Source organism: Chenopodium album, chromosome 1 (assembly GCF_948465745.1).
Source record: "Chenopodium album chromosome 1, dcCheAlbu1.1, whole genome shotgun sequence".
Lineage (NCBI taxonomy): Eukaryota > Viridiplantae > Streptophyta > Magnoliopsida > Caryophyllales > Amaranthaceae > Chenopodium > Chenopodium album.
This window is the reverse complement of record NC_137834.1, coordinates 54,790,477-54,809,330: the sequence shown is the minus strand read 5'-3', so window position 1 is coordinate 54,809,330 and position 18,854 is coordinate 54,790,477.

Sequence of the window (18,854 nt, the reverse complement as noted above, 5' to 3'; positions counted from 1 at the left end):
GGAGTTTGGATTTTGAAGAAGAAATTGATCATCTTTTCTATAGACTTTCATCTTCAATCAATCAGAATCTCTAACATAGATAGTATTATTGGGAATAGTCTCAATTGCCCTTACATTAGGCTTTTATGCCTATCTAGTACTACTTATATTTTTCCATGTAGGGTGATGAGACAGTACGGGATGAGGCAATATATTCCTCCGCAAGATTGTGATGCCCCTAAAGATGTGACTTTTAAACCCGAAGGGATTGCTCGTTGGATGGAATATTGGTCAAGTCTTCCTAAATGGGTAATACAAAATCCTCCTGCGAGTATCACATTATCTTACTTTTACAAGGCTTGGATGAATGCGACGGATAAGGGTGAGTTAAACAAGGCTTGATCTCAACTTCAAGCCACCACCGCTCGCAATCCACCTAAGCCTTTGATGCATTCAACCACTAATACTCCTTCTAGTGGTCAAAACAAAGGAGTGAGAAGAAAGTTAGACTTCTCATCCCCTAAGGCTCGTTCGAAGGAAACAAAAAGAAAGTCTCCTTCCAAACTCGCGCAAAAAGGTGTGAAAATTAATTAACCTTCACCAAATACTCACAAGAAAGCTCCAATAGTCAAAGGGAAAGGAAAACAGGTTGCAAAGGCCCCTATCCCAAAATTGAAAAATAATATTTGGGTGAAAAAGAAGAGTGTAGGGGAAAGCTTCAAGGATTCTGAAAATGCTGCGATGGAAACTACTCCTCCATCATCTGTGACAGTCAAGGACATAGTAAAACCTTAGAGTGTTACACAATTTTACCATTAGTTTTTTTTCGAATAAAGTGTAATCACTACTATGTTTTTTTATTTCGTTTACTATCTAGTTCAATAATGTCTCTCTTTTGAATTTTGAATGAAATAAAAGGAGCTTCATATTTTTATATTTTGATATGACCGAATCATAGAGATTGCCTACGTATTCGCATTACAAAATCAGGTCTTTGCGTAGTTCTAATTCTTTTAATATATTATTATGCATTTTTTTATTTTTTCTTTAATCTCTTACATAGAAATTAAATGAAAAAATTAATCAAACCTTGTTTAAAAGGATTAGATCAAAGTTTAATTTTATTTTCCGAGTATATGTTATATTTAAGAAACACCCTCTTTTTATCGTAAGTAGAAATCGTAACTTCATTTAAACGCAAAAAAAAATCGGGTCGCAGTTCGTCATCAGGTGGCGCGCGCAGCTTCTGGAGTTGCGCAAGCCTGTCGCGTGTAACAAAATTAGTTGTGCGTGACATCCGCGAGCAACTATTCCAGTTGCGCGCGACACCTGTGCTACGAATGTCTCGAAAAAATTTATTTTAAAAATTCGTATTATTATCCCCACAAGTGTGAAGATTTTTTCGTAATGTTCGAAAAAATTTGAACACTTAGAACGGTTTATTATTTCTAAATTACCCCCCGAAGTGTTATGTATTTTACCGTGTTATTTGGTAAAATGCATAACACTTAGAATCTTTCAATTGAATGCTAATTAAAGTTGGTTGTATGAGTGAACGAGTTTTATCCGGTTTTCATATGTAATATTTCTTAAGGCGATCAATGTTTATTAATTGGCAAATTTCATCTCCTCCAATATCCATTAATCTGACGGCTCCTCCTGATAGGACTTCAATTACGCGGTAGGGACCTATCCAATTAGGTATGAATTTTCCTCTTGGATCGGTTGGTGGACCCCTAACCTCCTTTAGTACAAAGTCACCTTCTTTTATATTTCTAGGTTTTACCCTTTTATTAAAATTACGCGCAATGCACCTTTGGTAGACTTGTACATGATGCAAATATCTTAATCATCGTTCATCAAGGAATAAAAGCTCTTCATACCTCGCTCTTACCCATTCAGCTTCCGGTAGCTTACTTTCAAGTACGATGCGAAGGGATGGTATTTCCAATTTGACTGGTTGAACTGCGTCCATTCCGAAAACTAAGGAGTATGGAGTTACCCCTATTTATGTTTGTATAGACGTTTTATAACCCCATAATGCAAAGTGTAGTTTATTCGGCCAGTCTTTGTAATTTTCCGCCATTTTCTTAATGATGACTGTTATATTTTTATTTGCCGACTCTACAGCTCCATTCATTTGAGGTCTGTATAGGGATGAGTGATGATGTTTAACTTTATAACGAGCTAAGAGGGTCTCGACTTCAGCTTTGAATTGAGATCCCTGATCACTAATTAGTTCTTGTGGAACTCCATATGTAAAAAATTTATTTCGTTCGAGAAACTTTGCGACATGTTTAGAAGTGATATTCACGTAAGAAGCAGCCTCAATCCACTTAGTAAAGTAATCAATGGAAACTAATACATACTTGTGCCCTCTTGATCCTGTTGGAGAAACTTTTCCAATTATGTCAATTCTCCAAGTCGAAAAAGGCCAAGGGGAAGTGAGATTGTATAGTTCGGATGGTGGAAGGTGTTGTAAATTAGCGAACATTTGGCACTGTGGACATTTTTTAATTTAACACATTGTATGCAATCATGTTCCATAGTGGACCAATAGTACCCTTGCCGTGAAATTTTTTTTGAAAGAATTTTTCCATTCATGTGAGGTCCACAAACACCTTTGTGAGTGTTTTCCATAAGGCGTGTGGCTTTCGGTTGGCCTATACATAATAAGCTTTGACCATTAGGTCCTTTTTTGTATAATTGACCATTTATTAGACCATATAGTGTTCGTAAGGCTCGTTGGTCTTTCGATGAAGTATTTTCGGGATATGTGCCATAAGTAATATATTGGAGGATATGATCATATGAAGGATTGTCTCCTTCAATGTCATTTATTTCCTCTATTGCGTTACAATACGCTGGTTCTTCTCTTCTGTCAACGCATAATGGCATCATATTTAAGTGATCTGGAATGTTGATCATTGAGGCTAATTTTGCTAGCGCATCGACAAATTGATTGTCATCCCTTGGGAGATATTTAAAATCAATATGTTCAAAATGCTCGATGAGTTTCTCTAGGTGTGCTTGGTATAATATCATTGTGGAGTTCTTTATTTTCCATTTTTTTTAATATATTATTTATAATCAAACTGGAGTCTCCATATACCTCTAATTTTTGCACACCTATGCTAGTTGCTACTTCTAATCCAATAATGCACGCTTCACATTCTACGGCATTATTAGTAACCTCAATGTCTAATTTAACAGAGATTGGAGTATGTGCTCCCTATAGACTTATGAGTAACACTCATACGCCACATCCTTTTTGATTGGACGCACCGTCGAAGTACATTACCCATTTGTCATCTTGTGTCATGAAAATCTCTTCATCCGGAAGTTGAGTAGTTTCTACATGACTTGTTTGAATTGGGTGTTGTGCCAGGAAGTCGAAAATTACTTTTCCACTTAGATATCCTTCCTTGTATGGGTGGTTGTTCAAACAAATACTTTATTAGATTTTGTTGACAAATCACATGAGTAGTGTGTGGTAACATATAATGTCATAACTTTTTGGTTGCCCACACTAATGTTAGGCTTGTCTTTTCTAAAGTGCTATATTTTGTTTCGTATTGGATGAATTGTTTGCTTATATAATATATTGCATGTTCGACTTTTTCTATCTCTTGTGCTGACATGGCGCCTGTGGCTGTGTCTGTAACTGTAATGTATAGACTAAGAGGTAGTTTGGGTACTGGTGGTGCTAAAATTGGTGGACTTTTGAGATAATCTTTGATTTTCTCAAAGGCCTTTTGGCATTGATCGTCCCATTCATGTTTCTCCTCTTTTTTCGATTTTTTAAATATCGGCTCACAAGTCAGAGTCAATTTGTTGATAAATCGACTAATGTATTGTAACTTGCCAAGGAATCCCCTAATTTTTTTTGCTGTTTTAGGGGGAGACCAGGCATGTCAACAATTGCCTTTATTTTAGAGGGATCGATCTCGATGCCACGTGTGCTTACTATGTATCCGAGTAACTTACAAGAAGTGACTCCGAAGGCGCATTTTTGTGGATTCAATCGCATTTTATATTCTTTTATGGGAGTGAAAATTTTGCGTAAAGCTTTTATATGTCCCATTCTATGTTTGGACTTCACTATCATATCATCCACATACACTTCTATTTCTTTATGCATCATATCATGCAAAAGAGTCGTAGCCGTTATTTGGTACGTAGCTCCTGCATTTTTTAAACCAAATGGCATAACCGTGTAGCAATACGTACCCCAAGGGGTAATAAAGCATGTCTTTTCTTCATCTTCTTTTGCCATTAAAATTTGGTTGTAACCTGCGTATCCATCCATAAAGGATAACATCGCATGTTCAGCCGTGTTATCTACCAATATATCAAAATGTAGTAGAGGAAAATCGTCTTTAGGGCTAGCTTTATTAAGATCCTTAAAGTCGACACACATACGAACTCGTCCATCCTTTTTAGGGACTTGAATGATGTTCGCTACCCATTCTGGGTAATTACATACGCGAATAAAACCGGCGTCCAACTGTTTTTGTACTTCTTTTATTTTTAATGCGACATCAGGTTTCATTCGTCGAAGTTTTTGTTTTATTGGTTTAGAAGTAGGGTTCAAGGGAATGGTATGTTCCGCGATTTCCCTATCTATTCCAGGCATGTCCTTGTATGACCAAGCGAACACGTCTTCGAATTCTTTGAGCGTCGATATGAAGGTCGATCGCTCATCCGGATTTAGAGTTAAGCCAATTTTGACTTCTCTCTTATTTTCGTTAGTTCCTATATTAACTATTTCAGTTTCTTCAACAATAGGGTTCTTTTGTTCTCGTTCATTCATTAATTCAACCAATTTATTAATGTTATCATCTTCATTAGATTGATTGTTAGAGCATTTGAAAGATTCAAGAGAAGGCATATACTCGGAAATAGAGCTCATATTATTTAAATCAAAAGAGAGTACATCAAGAGAAGAATCCTTTTTGGGATCTTCTTCCTTAGAACTAGAAAATAAAGACTCAGTAATGGCCACAAGGCCTAGATTTTCAGCTTCCCTAAAGTCTACAATAGATTCATCGTCCGATTCTTCAAACATTTTCCCTTCGCCTGTGACGATCTCTAGTTTATCGCCTTTGTGATTGATCCATTTGAAAGATTTCCTCCATCCATGCTCAAAAGTTTCGTTTAAAGGGGTGATCAACGAGGTTGGGTCAAAGGGTTCATCTTGAATGGCATTTTGATTGGTCATTGTTGCGACATGATTTTGCTTTAGTCCAAATAGCAAGTTAAATGCTTGCCCATCGTAGCACCCTAGCGTTGGGTGTTTTGATTTAACGATACTAAGATCGTCATCCAAGAAGTAGCAATCATGAAATATCTCAAATCCAGGCTTCTTGATTCCTTCAAAAACTAAGGGTTCTGGAAAGTCGTAGCATGGGTAATCTTCTCCCTCCCTAATGAATTGTCCATTAAGGGTTTGTTGATAGGATGGGAGTTAAGTGATTATCCCTTTCTTATTATTGTCTCTACGTGCTTTGTTTTTGGCATCGTGAGACTCTAATTCTTCTTTGGTTGGTTTATATCCCAATCCAAAGGATAAGCTTTTCTTTGGGATAGGAAGTAAGAGAGATTTCTTCATTCCTATTCCCAAAGGCATCCCAGGAAAGTAACTACTCTTGAGCAAGTTGTTGTTTACTATCCGAGTGAAATACGGATCAAGATTGAATGGTTCTTCCAAGTCTTCATCCATTTCGATTGTGAAGATTGGCTCCACGAAAAATCCTTACATGTCCTCTTCATCATTATCATGGTTTATTTCTAAGAGTGATTGATCATTTATTGCTATTTTGAGTGGAGAAGCATGTATAGTCATAGGAAGCCCTTGATAGTTCAACCTAATCATTTGATAAAGTGAGGATGGTATTACACCAAGCTCGTGTATCCAAGGACGTCCAAGTAAAAGGTTAAATGTAGGTTTTATGTCCATAACATGGAATTCAACCATCTTTTGAATAGGGCCTGTGGTAATTGGTAGCTTAACAGTTCCACACACCGATCTTCTCGAATTGTCATAGGCACTTATGCTTTGTTTTGTTGATTGGAAATCTTTTTCTAGATTTAGGCCTAAGTATTTTGCCGTTCGTAATGGGCATAGGTTTACGGCCGACCCATTGTCTACCAAAGTTAGAGGGATGTTGTATCCCTTGCATCCCACAGTTAAGTATAACGCATTGTTGTGGGTAATGTCCTTTAAAGGCAAATCATCATTAGTGAAAAGGATTAACTTGTCGGATTTTTCGCTAGTAAGAAAGCTAACGAGATCCTGAGGGGTTGTGTCTGTACTTACAGACAAAGCCGTTAGAGCGTTCATGAGAGAATTCCTATGTTGTTTAGAAGTACTTAGGAGTTCCCAAATGCTAACATTCGCCTTGGATTGGTGAAGTTGTTTGACCAATGGATCTTCCACCTCTAGTGGAGGGGGTATTTTATTTTGTGTTTGACCTTGAGTTTGATTTTGTGTGGTCGAAGATCCATTTGGTGGTGGTTCTTGGTAGACTCGCCCAGAACGAGTTAAATGATCTATCTCAGTTGAGTTAGTCATAGGACTCATAAACCAACTTTCTTCTAGAGCCTTTGGATGTGCCTCCATTTCAAGATGCTCCATGAGTTGTGCTTGATGATATTGTTCACCCAAGGAGAGATTCGATAAGTCTTGCGATTTTCCCAAGAAATGATCCCAACCAAGCGTTCCATTTGTTACATTTTGTAAACAAGATGGAGGTGGGACGGCGACATACTTAGAGACATATAAGTCTTGAAAGTCGTCGTCCCATAGTCCACATACTTCATTAGTTGCCCCTATGAGTATTGTGGATAGAGGTTCTCCTATGGGTGTGATATAGTCCAAAGGATTGAACGTGTCACTTCCCATACGGTCTTCCTCGATGTGAAACACCCCTAAGGGGGATGCATTATTGTTAGGTTTAGGCGTGGGAATTCTCCCATCGTCTACTAAATCTTGTATTTTGTGCTTTAAAACATAGCAACGTTCAGTATCGGGTCCAACGCCTCTATGATAAGCACAATAAGAACTACCATTCCATTAAGGAAACCTCTTTTCTGGTGGAGTGGGTGGTGTTGGCCCTGTTGGGGAAAGTAAGCCTTTTTCATTTAGTTTTTCTAGCAATTCTTTATAGCTTATAGGAAATGGAGTAAATTTTCTCTCTTTTGTCCATCTTTTCCTAGGATCAGCATATCGATTAGTGCTATTGTATTGCGTGGAAGTCACAAATACGTCAAAAAAGGATGATGCATTATTATTCCCCTTCTTGTAGTTATTCTTAGGTTGATGATGATAATGAGGTTTGTTTGCTTTTTCCTTAGTAAAATCATCTTCAATCCTAGTAGCCATAGAATAGACCTTTTGAAAAGTGTCTACACCAAGGTAACGTAGATGTTTGTTTTACTTTTCATGACAATTGTCAATGAATTTTTGTACTAACTCGAGTTCAGGAGGCCTTTGAGCAAGGTGGGCCGCCTTTTCTCGCCATCTACCATAGAAAGCAAGGAAAGTTTCATCATCGCCTTGCTTAAGCATCTCGAGGTCACGTAAAGTTGACTTGAACCCTACGTTACCCTCGTATTGGGTGATGAAAGCCGAAACTACATCTTCCCATGTTGCTTTGAATTTTGGATCTCGCCCATAGTACCACTCTCTCGCGGTTGGGTCTAATGATAAAGGGAAAGTAAAAGCATAGAGCTTAGGATCAACTCCCTTTAGTGCCATAGTGCCAGTAAAACACATTAAGTGATTTTGTGGATTATCGGTCACCTTAAATATTGGCAAGTCTATAGCTACAAACTTTTCTGGTAAAGCAAGTCCTAGGGGAGGAGCAAACTTTTCTGCGTCAAAGTCCTTGTTCCCCATTGTAGAACAAAGAACTAGCTTCTCTAACGACTTTTCTTTGATGGATAGTTGCTCCATCTTTTCTTGTAAGGCTAATACTTCAACTTTTTTCTTTTCAGCATTTTCCATCTTCTTAATTATCCTCTCCTCGGCCTCTTGAGCCTTTTCCTCTCTCATACGAAGAATACCTTGTTGAAGTTCTTCGACGGTTGTCATTGTTGTTAGACTATTAGTTGTCGAATGAAAGTGGTTTGAAAGAGGTTGATCTTTGGGTGGTAAACTTAGAATGCGAGTGCCCAGGGGTCCTCTTTCCCAAGCTTGAAAACTGGCCCTAAAGGAGTACGAAAGGATAAGTAAATCAATACGCTTGCTTTTGAAGAAAAAGAAAAAAGACGCACAATATACTCAAACGGATAACATCGCCCTTAACAATTCTTCGATGAAGATATTATTCGGACTAGTCAATTTTTTTTTGAGAAATCAAAACTGACTCATCAAGTGGGCGCGCGCAACAAAATGACTTGCGCTGGGAGGGGTCACGCAACTTCGTGAGTTGCGCGCGCCACCTACTCGTATTATTTTTTAAAAAAAAAAATTTGAGCGTTTTTTCTTTTTGAATCGATTTTTTATTTGACCCTTTTGTTTTTTTTTTTTTTTTATGTTATCCTTTTGAATATGACGCTAAATCACGAAGAGACAACTTTGTAATTGGGAACCTAGACCAAAAAAAAAAAAGACTATCCTAACACGTTGCACATAGTCACATAATCACATAAGCATGTTATAAGTCAAGATTCACACAATGCCATTCTAAGGTGAAAAAAGGCTTGGGTGTCCAAAGGTACCATACCTTAAGAAACGGCGCATAAATCAATCACTCAACGTGTTGACCCATGACATCGCCCTCCCAACATTTTGTTGGTGATATGGGTGGGATGAATGTTATTGATTTTAAGATAGACGCCTAGTGTTGGCGACCCCTAGTCAATGAGCCAATCCCCAATGGTTTAAGTGTGCTATGCTTATGCTTGATGAAATGTTGCTTGTTTGGTTTTTACTTTTGTGCAAAAGGAAGAGATTATCCAACTTAATTTTCGTTACAACCCATAGGCAACATAGTGTTGGATACCTTGGCCCATAACTACAAACTAATCATGTAACCTCTAAGTCCCTAGTGGAGTCGCCACTATAAGGAGGGTGATCCCATCGTAACGGGTACTCTCCTTAAATTCCCTTGGCCACTTAAAAGCTTAGGACTTTACACTTGTTAAGGTGTAGTAGGATTTGAATTCCTGACTGTTTGGGGGACCTTGAATTAGAATTGATTCCATCATCACGCTTTTTTATAAGAAACAAGTAGGAGTCGCCAATGAGTTTTAGGAAAAACTCATAAACCTCGTTCATGCCTTTCTTCCATGTGGAGTTCATGGAATAATTAGCACAAATCATAAGTTTACCCATGCCCAAATTGGTCTATAAACCAGAAATGAGTTCGGGAGCGAGGATACTAAGATAACGTTCCTTTTAGAGGGGAATCGTCATCCTAGCCCTAGAACGACCTCTACTAGCTCTTCCTTTTTTACAATTTCATCACCAAACAATATATGCAACGCGATACCTAAAACTATGTTAGTTGATTTTATTTACAAGCATTAATTCACGTAGAAATTACATTGCAAAGTCGTTATTCTTATTTAATAATATTCGTGAAAGAACAATAAATAAATAAGATTCGCCTTGGCTTAGGTGATCAACCAACAATTATTTAATTCAATTCTAATCTTTATTTAACGCTAGATAATATGTGGAATTGATTCATTAATTACTTTAAAAGTGATCAAACAACACTAATTAATTAATTGAAGTCCTTTTAAACAAGAAAAATAAAGGTGATTTAACTAAGTGCTCGGGAATTTACCACTTCTCTTTGCTAGATCTCCGTTTAGAACACTTATGGACACCTTCTTGTTGGGGAACCTCCATCATATTAACAAAGTATCGAAAGGGTGAGTGTTTAGGACAAGAGGTCTAGGTTGCACAAGTTCACAAGTTATTTCGCCAGAGTTTTTAGGTTAATTTTTGTCTGTTGAAGCCTCGGTTTAAGCTCGTATTTATAGAGAAGGATTAGGTTTAGGGTTTCGAGCAATCAGCCGCAACAGGTGTCGCGCGCAACAGATGAAGTTGCGCGCGGCAACCCAGCGCAAGTTACAGAGTTGCGCTGCTATGTGCAGCGCAACTATTGGTCTTGCGCGCGGCTTTATGGTAAGATTCGATTTTATACTTTTCCGTATAATTTCTGAATAATTACAAATCTTCCGCAGCGCAACTCTGGAAGTTGAGCTGGGTGTCGCGCGTAAATGAAGTAGTTGCGCGCGGCTTTTTCTGCGGCAGCACTAAGTTTTATCCTAGGCGCTCCAAAATCCGTCATTATTAGGGTTTAAGCACGGGCTTAAGCCTTATTATGATCGGGTTTAGTTTATTGGACCTTTGTTTTGGCTTTTTTCTTTAATTTGGGCTAGTCTTTTGTGTTTTGTGGCTTAACAAGTTATCCATAAGTATTCTTCACTTTGATCCAACACGAAGATGGCTTTATTTGTCGTCATTGCACTTCCTGTCGGGACAGGATGCCAAAAGTAGATGTCTACAATTACCATACATTCATATAATAACAGTTAATAAAAAAACACTACAAAAGCTATGAAACTATAAAATTCAGAGTATTAAATTAAAGATACATATATGAACAAAAAATATACCAAACTAGCCTTGAATTTCTCAACCAGCTCACTCTTCTTCCAGGCACCAAAAATCTCATCAGGCGATTTCTGCACCTCAAAATCTTTCAATTAGTCTTTAAAGCTCGAATAGGCACTCATTAAATAAAAAAAAAGGCTACAAAAAAATAGGCTACAAAAAAATTACTCATACCAAATTAACTGATAATACAACAAATTTGAAACCCTAAATTAACTAATAATCGAATTGGTGTGAAATGTATGAATTTGCATACCTGAGCACCGCTGGATTTACAAACCCTAGCAATAATCGAATTGCCCTCAATTTTCGAACCGAACTGCCCTCGATTTTTGAACCTTGGCAATCGACTTCGCTTCAACAGATCTTCGCTTCAATAGAGAAAGAGGGGAGCTGCGCTTCAATGGAGAAGGGAGTTGTGCTTTAATTGAGAATTTGCGAGGGAGAAGGGAATTGCGAGAGATAAGGGACCACCGGAGTTTGGGAGTGAGAGAGGGAGTCGCGACGGAGCTAAAACCACCGACGTTTGGGAGTGAGAGAAGGAATCGCGACGGAGCTGAGCTTCAATATTGGAGAGAGAAAGGGGAAATAATTTGACAGAGAGAGTGAGAAAGGGGAAATTAAAAAATTAGGGCTTACTTTGAAACTTATTTGTAACAGACACTTTTTGTTAGTTACAAATAATTGGGTCAAAATTTAGTTGACTTTTCTATTTGTATCGGGCAAAAGTTGTTGGTTACGATTAGTTGGTTATTCATAACGGGCAGTATAATGTCTGTTACAAATAACAACTTATTCGTAATGGGCACTAATCCGCCCGTTACAAATATGTCATTTCTTGCTCAAGTCACAGTTTTTTTGTAAAGGACATTGATTTTGCCTGTTATAAATGATGTAATTGCAACGGGAAATCATATGCCTATTACAAATAGGATGTTACAAATAAGATTTTTTCTACTAGTGATCCAAAATTAATCATAATGCTTTTTCAAAGGAATGATGGACGTAAAAATATTGAACGAGCTTACCACCAACTAATCTACCTTTAATCGATCGGGAAATGGCGTCTACTATTTCCCATACCAATAGCCACAAAATGTATTAGTTTATATTTATGTCAGGAATTACCAATAATCCAAGTTGGATTGAAGAAAAGGTTTGTGTATGCATTGAAAGTTATGAAACCAACATTAAATAGATTTAAACCAACCATCCGAAGTTGTCATGTCACATTAATTGAAGAAGTTGGTAGTTAGAAAAATAAAACCTGTAAATCCTTTATATTTGATATGTACTTTCTCACTTTTCTATTTAATTTCTGTACTTTGTTTAATTGTTTTCTATTCAATTGCTAATACTTTCTTAACAAGTAGAGAATTTGTTGGTACAAGGTGAAGAAATGTTGGTATACAAAAACACAATACTACTTTCCTTCAATACTAACCTTATACATCTTTCATTCAGGACTAACCTAATACTACTTTCATTTACTAGAATCATAACATTTCCCAAACATATTTAAAGAAACATATTCAGATCATTCAATAACACGTCAGACAAATTCAAACACAAATTCGATTTACAGAAATAAAAAACAGCATACTTTATACAAAGTAAAACCACATACCACAAACAGAGATTAAAAGTTCAAGAGTACAAGAAACAGAAATAATATAAAACTAATTTTCATCCGTACAAATTATTCACCCACTCATAATCGTCACTATCGGTTGACCCTTCTTCTGAACTATGATACACTACTAAAGGGCCTCGCTCCATTGCATTAGTGAGCTTCCAGACGTGCTTGGATGGGAAATCTTTAAAACTCGAGTAAGCCAAAAACAAATCCATACGCTCCATTTTATCAAACCCGTTGTGCTCAACCATCTCGTTTTTGAAGATTAAAAAAGCATCCTCATCTTCTCCTAAATGAAAAAGCATGTCCTCCATGGAAAAGTTCATCCATTCACAATTTATTTAATAGTGTTCTTCCACATAAATAGAACCCCAGAACTTTCTTCCCAAGACTAGAAGCCCCCAAAACCCGGTCTGGTGAATCACTGCATACGAGATAATGAACCCAGCATCCATGTACCATTCGTCTAGTGATTTAAACAACCGAAAGAACCGTATCAAGTGACGGTAATAGTGTGGTTTAGCCATGCACTTCTTAAGGGTTTTGCAAAGCTTCCATAGATTGTAACTAAAAGCCATTTTGAATTAATCAAGAAGGTAAAAGAGGAAACAAAAGGCTTCCTTCCTAAACTTACGTGGCTTATTGTGTTTAAGAAGTTTCAAAAGAGGATGTTCGGGGTGGAATTGAATACCTTTGATGCCTTGCTCTCCACCCCTTGCTAACGTTGCAAGCAAATGTGGAATCATCATCTTTGATATGTTTGTTATGAAAGGAGTAACTCCTACATCTATTCAGTCATATGTTTATTTCAGCTCGTAGCTCAATGGTTGTACTGTCTATTAAATGTCTTTACATAAATTTGTGACTGTCTAATTAGTTTCTCTTAAATCCCAACATAAGATGTAAATATACCAACGTAAGACGTTAATATACCAACATTATGTTGCACATATAACAAGGATATCAACTCAACAAGAAAACGTGTGTATTTATTACTATTGCAAATGTAATTCAGTTTTCGTTTCGTATTTCTTTTTCACGATACAACCATTGATCACACCTACATAACATATCCGTAGTAGACATCATTCAGCAAATATAATTCTGTTTACGAATTTCTTTTTTCATGGGCGATTAACAAATGTTTTTTTTTTTTTACGTATAAATTATTAATCAGTTTATATATGCATATATGCCAATGAAAAATTAAATCACATTTGACACAAAATTGTAAGGTCTTGCCAATATATTTCATAAAATTTCTATTTTTTTCGAAATTAATTTAATTTTTTTTCCAAAATATCATCCACACATTTCACAAATATAGACCAACTATTACTATTAAGGATACATATACCAACACTAAGCATATACATACCATAATCCTTGAACTTATTGTACAAAATATTCAATTGTAAATACTAAATTTTAAAAAATTCTAAATAAGTCATGAAAACATCTCCAACCCACTCCAAAGTTATTCTCCAACAACAAAATTAGTCCCTAAAAACAAAAGAAACAACATTTTCATCATCTCCAAAAAAAAAAAGCATTCTCACAATCAAACAGAGTCCAACTCGACCCCAAGTAATGCCGGAAATGTGGGTCTTAATTCGTTCTCATCGTTGTGAAGAACATCATACAACAGGTAGTCTCGGGTAACATCCACCCTCCCCTGTCATAAGAAAAAAAAAATTATCCATCACATATGGAGTTTAAATGGCCATATCAATTTATAAATAAGACAACAAAACAAATGTCAACCCAAATTTGGATCATATATACCACACCAAAGCGATGAGTGAACCGGTACGCACATTCTTTAATACCCAACAACATGATCACACCATAGCTTTGACTGCACATAAAACACAACCAACCAAACCATTCAAAAAAAACAAAAAAATTACCAACCACATACAAATAACTAAGCAACTAAGGGTTGTTCTTACTTGTCATACCGCTCCAACAATTTTACAAAATCAGTTTTCCAATCTACAAGAATCCCACCTTCCAATGTGTTGTGACAATTCTGTATAATAGCATCGATGCCCGGCGCCTATGCATACACAACGGTTATGCAATACCAACTATAATCAATCAATCTTATACTTACCAGCTTTTCAAGGACATCTCTGTGTTGCGTAATGGGATCACAAAACATGGTATTAAGGTACCATAAGAACTCATCCCTAAAATCCACAGCAAGACACCACCAGTGGTCGTGTTGCAAAACAGGTACAAAAACCTACCCCCAAAAAATAGCCATTTAATCTAATAAATAATGCACAAAATCATATTCGAACATATATACACATAGCACTCACCACTCCAATGTCGCTGATATCCAGGTCTTTGAAACTTTGGCCATGCTTCTTCGCTGCAACATCAGGCGCCTCTACTTCTTTTATTAAATGGTCATACATAAACAATAAACATCCTTCATCATATGATCACCTGCCACGATCTTATTACCCAAGTCATCCCATTGAACAGTTTTCTTCTAGGCTGCTGCATCTGCATCAGCCCCCTTCAATGCAGCCTCTAACAACAGCACACAATCCCTTCAAAGGCTAACTGCACCTGCTACTGTCACTTTTCACCCTTTTCCTAGACAATGTCTCCAGGCAGCGCTCGATTGATTCTAACCAAGGAGTGAAGGCTTTCACAACCTGCACAAGCTCAACAACCAGGATCAAAAGACATGCAAAACTAAAATATCTCTCGACATCAACTACAACCAACCACGATACCTTTCTAACAATCAGATCCTCCATTGAGCATCCATCCACCTCTTGCGGCAATCTTGCTCCTATCCTTCATAAGGCGAGGATGGCGCTCACCGTATGCAACATCAATGCACTATACATGAAAATATCAATACACAAACCAACACTAACACCATAAATAAATAAAGACCAATGACAACCTAAGCTTACCTTCAACTTCCCATAGTCACCAGACAACCTTTTGTCTTTTTCAATAACATCGCTCACTCTCTCTTGCGTCATACATCAATCCTTAGAATCTCACCCTGTGAATTGGGAGTCAAACTCAAATGATCAATGTAAAATAGTTGTAAAAACAGCGTACACCCACCATAACCAGCAACAAAGCCATACTTCCCAAACTTTTGCTGAAACTTTGTCTGATATGCCATCAGTTAATCATGGCTAAACTCTGCCCAATTGTACAACTCCGCCTCTTGAGCTATCGCAACGGCCGGCTGATGAGGGGAATACTAGGTCGTTATTTAATCTTCCCTCGGTAAAACTAAATTTATAAACACTTAACAAACCTAAATACGAGTATAGAGGCAAGTTAAGGGTCGAACCCAAAGGAATGGTAATGTTCAAATACTTTTGATTTGGGTGCCTAAGCTAGGTCGAAGCCAAAGATAAAGAGAGAATACTAACAACTAACAAAATAAGTTACCAAGAAAATAAAACACTAGGAACGGGAAATCAACAAGTAATCATGTCAATTGCAACAACTTGGGAAGATCATGCCAATCAAAGGTTGTGAAGACTAATGATAAGAGCAATCAATTTGAATAAAAGAGCTATCTCCTAATTGTTAAGCTAGGGTTCACTATGAATAACAAACTAAGAGAATCACAATCAAAACCAATCAATAATTGCAATTCCTAAATCAATTGGTCATGTCATTAGCAGTTACAATGCAAACTAGCATATTTCTTAAGGCCTAATCGAATTACACACATGCAAACCTTCATTGATCACTTTAATCTCAACAATCAATTAACAAAATCCCCAAATTAAATTAACCACAATCAATCAATCAATCATACAAGTTTCACCCAGATCCTAGCCAAACAACTATTCAAGAATCGTCATCTATCAACTAACAACTAAGGAAATCAAGAATCAACAATATATGGAGCACAATTACACTAACAAGCATCAAATATCAAAATCAATACAAACAAACATGAAATTAAACAAAGCAATAAAGAGGAGAGAGAGTGAGAAATCATCATTGATTGATAATAAAGATCTTCAATACAATTGTCATCTTGAATCTTCAAACTCTCAAATAACCATTGAAAATCCTCACTTTATCTCTCTAAAATCTACTCCTAAAACTAACCCTAAAACTAGAAAGAGAAGCTCTCAACTAAGCTACAAAATATGTGGTCTAATTTTGGATCTAAAAATTGTTCTCTCATTTTACCCCAAAAATGTGTATTTATATTTACAAGGTTAAAAGAAAATAAAAGAGAAAAGAAAAGAAAAGAAAAATAAAACAAAAAGGAATTGAAATAAAAATAAAATAAGAAAAGAAAAGAAAAGGAAAACAAATACTCCCTCCGTGTTTTTTTAAGTGTTCCACTTATTAAATCCGGCCGTATTTTAATAAGTGTTATACTTCCTTTTTTGGCAAAAAGATACATTAAAATATTATATCTCTCTCCTCTCATGGTCCCCATCCAAACCCACTATTACTTTTTTTTATTATATCTCTCCTCTCACATTCATTACTTTTCAATAAACTATTAACTCCACTATCTTTCTTTTACAATTTTTTAATATTCCAACTACCCCACTTACCTCTTAATTTATTAAAGTCAATTAAATTGCCTAAAACTATGTGCCGGTCAAACTGTAACACTTTAAAAAAACACGGAAGGAGTAAAGAAAATTAAAAGAAAAAATAATAATAAAATCTAAAACAAACCCCCCAAATCGTGACTCCTTTGGCTACTAAAATAAATGGGATTCAATCCCCTGCTTCGCTTAATCACGCACCATCACAACTTTCATCAACCTCCATCAATCAATCACCACCGCTCATGATCATCGTCTTCATCAAACTTCATAGAAAGATCGTTCGATCTTCGTTAATTGTCACGTGAGAAGCTCGTGATTAATTTATAAACACCCAGATGACTGCACCGCGGCTAGGCCGCGGCCTAGGCGCGGGGAGCTACTGCCTCGAAATTGCAATATTCACGTTCTTGTACGCGGCCTCGATGTATCAATGCGTGCCTGCGAAGAACTAGAATCAAATTGGGGCTTTGCTGAGGTCCGAATGGTTACAGATCAAGGTGGGCTTTAATTGTAGTGGTGCTTAATTGAGTAGGAGCTATTTTAGTGCGGTGGAGAAGGGTGGCTGCGGTAGGTGGCTTGGTTCGGCTTAATTGGTGGAGGCAGCATTAGCGGTGCGGGGCTGTTGTTGTTGTTGTTTGTACGGAGACAAGAGGGGTTGCGGTGGCTGCTTGATGGTGAAGAGGCGCAGCAGGCCGCGGCTGGTGGGTGATGGTGCTGCGGCTGCTCTATTTGTTGGCTGCTAGGTTGTGCGGATGCTGTTCGGTTGTGATTGGACGAGGCAGGTGCGACAATGCGTGGCTGATGGGTGATGGTGGCATTGTGAGTGGAGGAATGCAAGTATGCTACTGTTGCTGTTATTGTTGTTCGCGAATTGGGGAAGCAGGGGAGCATGGTGTGGTGAAGGATAAGAATAGTGGGGTGTAGGATAAGCTAGCAGCGAAAGGGTTGTGAGATAGGATGAGACTTGTTGGCTTGTTATCGTTGCAACACTTGATTGATTTTGAACCTAAGACCTCGAAGCATCAAGCTTGAACATCAGAACTCCGAATATGACAATTTGAATCGTGTCTTATCCCGAGCAATCACCTACACGGACAACTGAACATGAGGGAGATATAGGAGACAAATAAAATAAAATAAATGGAAATAAATAAAGTAAAAATAAAAAATAAAAGATATAAAACTAAAACTATGAATTCAGGACTGAAATAATTAAAAACTAATCAAAACTCAAAATGAGTTACTTTCTCCCTTCTGTTAATATTGCAACAAGGAGGAAATTACGCATCCCAAAACACATTTTATATGCTAAATATCTATAATTGTGTAAGAGTAAAAATTATAAAAAGTTGATATTGTGAAAGTATCTTATAAGACGAATCCAACAAGATCCCTCTTGACTATATTTTGCTTAACGTATAACTCATATTATATGGTCAAACAAGATCGATGAATAGTGCAAAAAGTCCATTGTTGCAATATTAATAGAACGCATGAAGTATTAAAATGGAAAAACAAGGAAAACTAAGAAAATTATATGAAAATAAAGAAAGAAAATATAGAAAAAGAACCTAAATCTTATTCTTTTGAGCGCCATATATGACGCTCATCAAATTTCCCCAAGCTAAACTTTTGCTCGTCCTCGAGCAAAACAAAATCAAATCCAAGGAAAAATGATGACATTATTCAAGCAAAGAAAGAAACAAGAAAACTAGATAATATGGGAATATACACTAACTCACTAACTCACTTTCATAGGAATCACGGTCAATTTCAACAACTAAAGACAAGCCATTTAAACCCCTTGATCGCCCTAGAGGAAGAGTGATGCTCTCGTAAAGGTTTCCTAAGAGATTAACCTATAACTCCGTAATAATACAAACAAGGCAAAGCATGAGAAGGAAATCAAAAGAAAATAAAAGCAAACACATGTTCATGAAAGGACTTTTCCAAATTTAAAAGCACAAATGAATGCAAATCTTTCTAAACAAGTAAGGGAGTGCACGTTCCAAGATACCCGAGGTTGATTGAAACA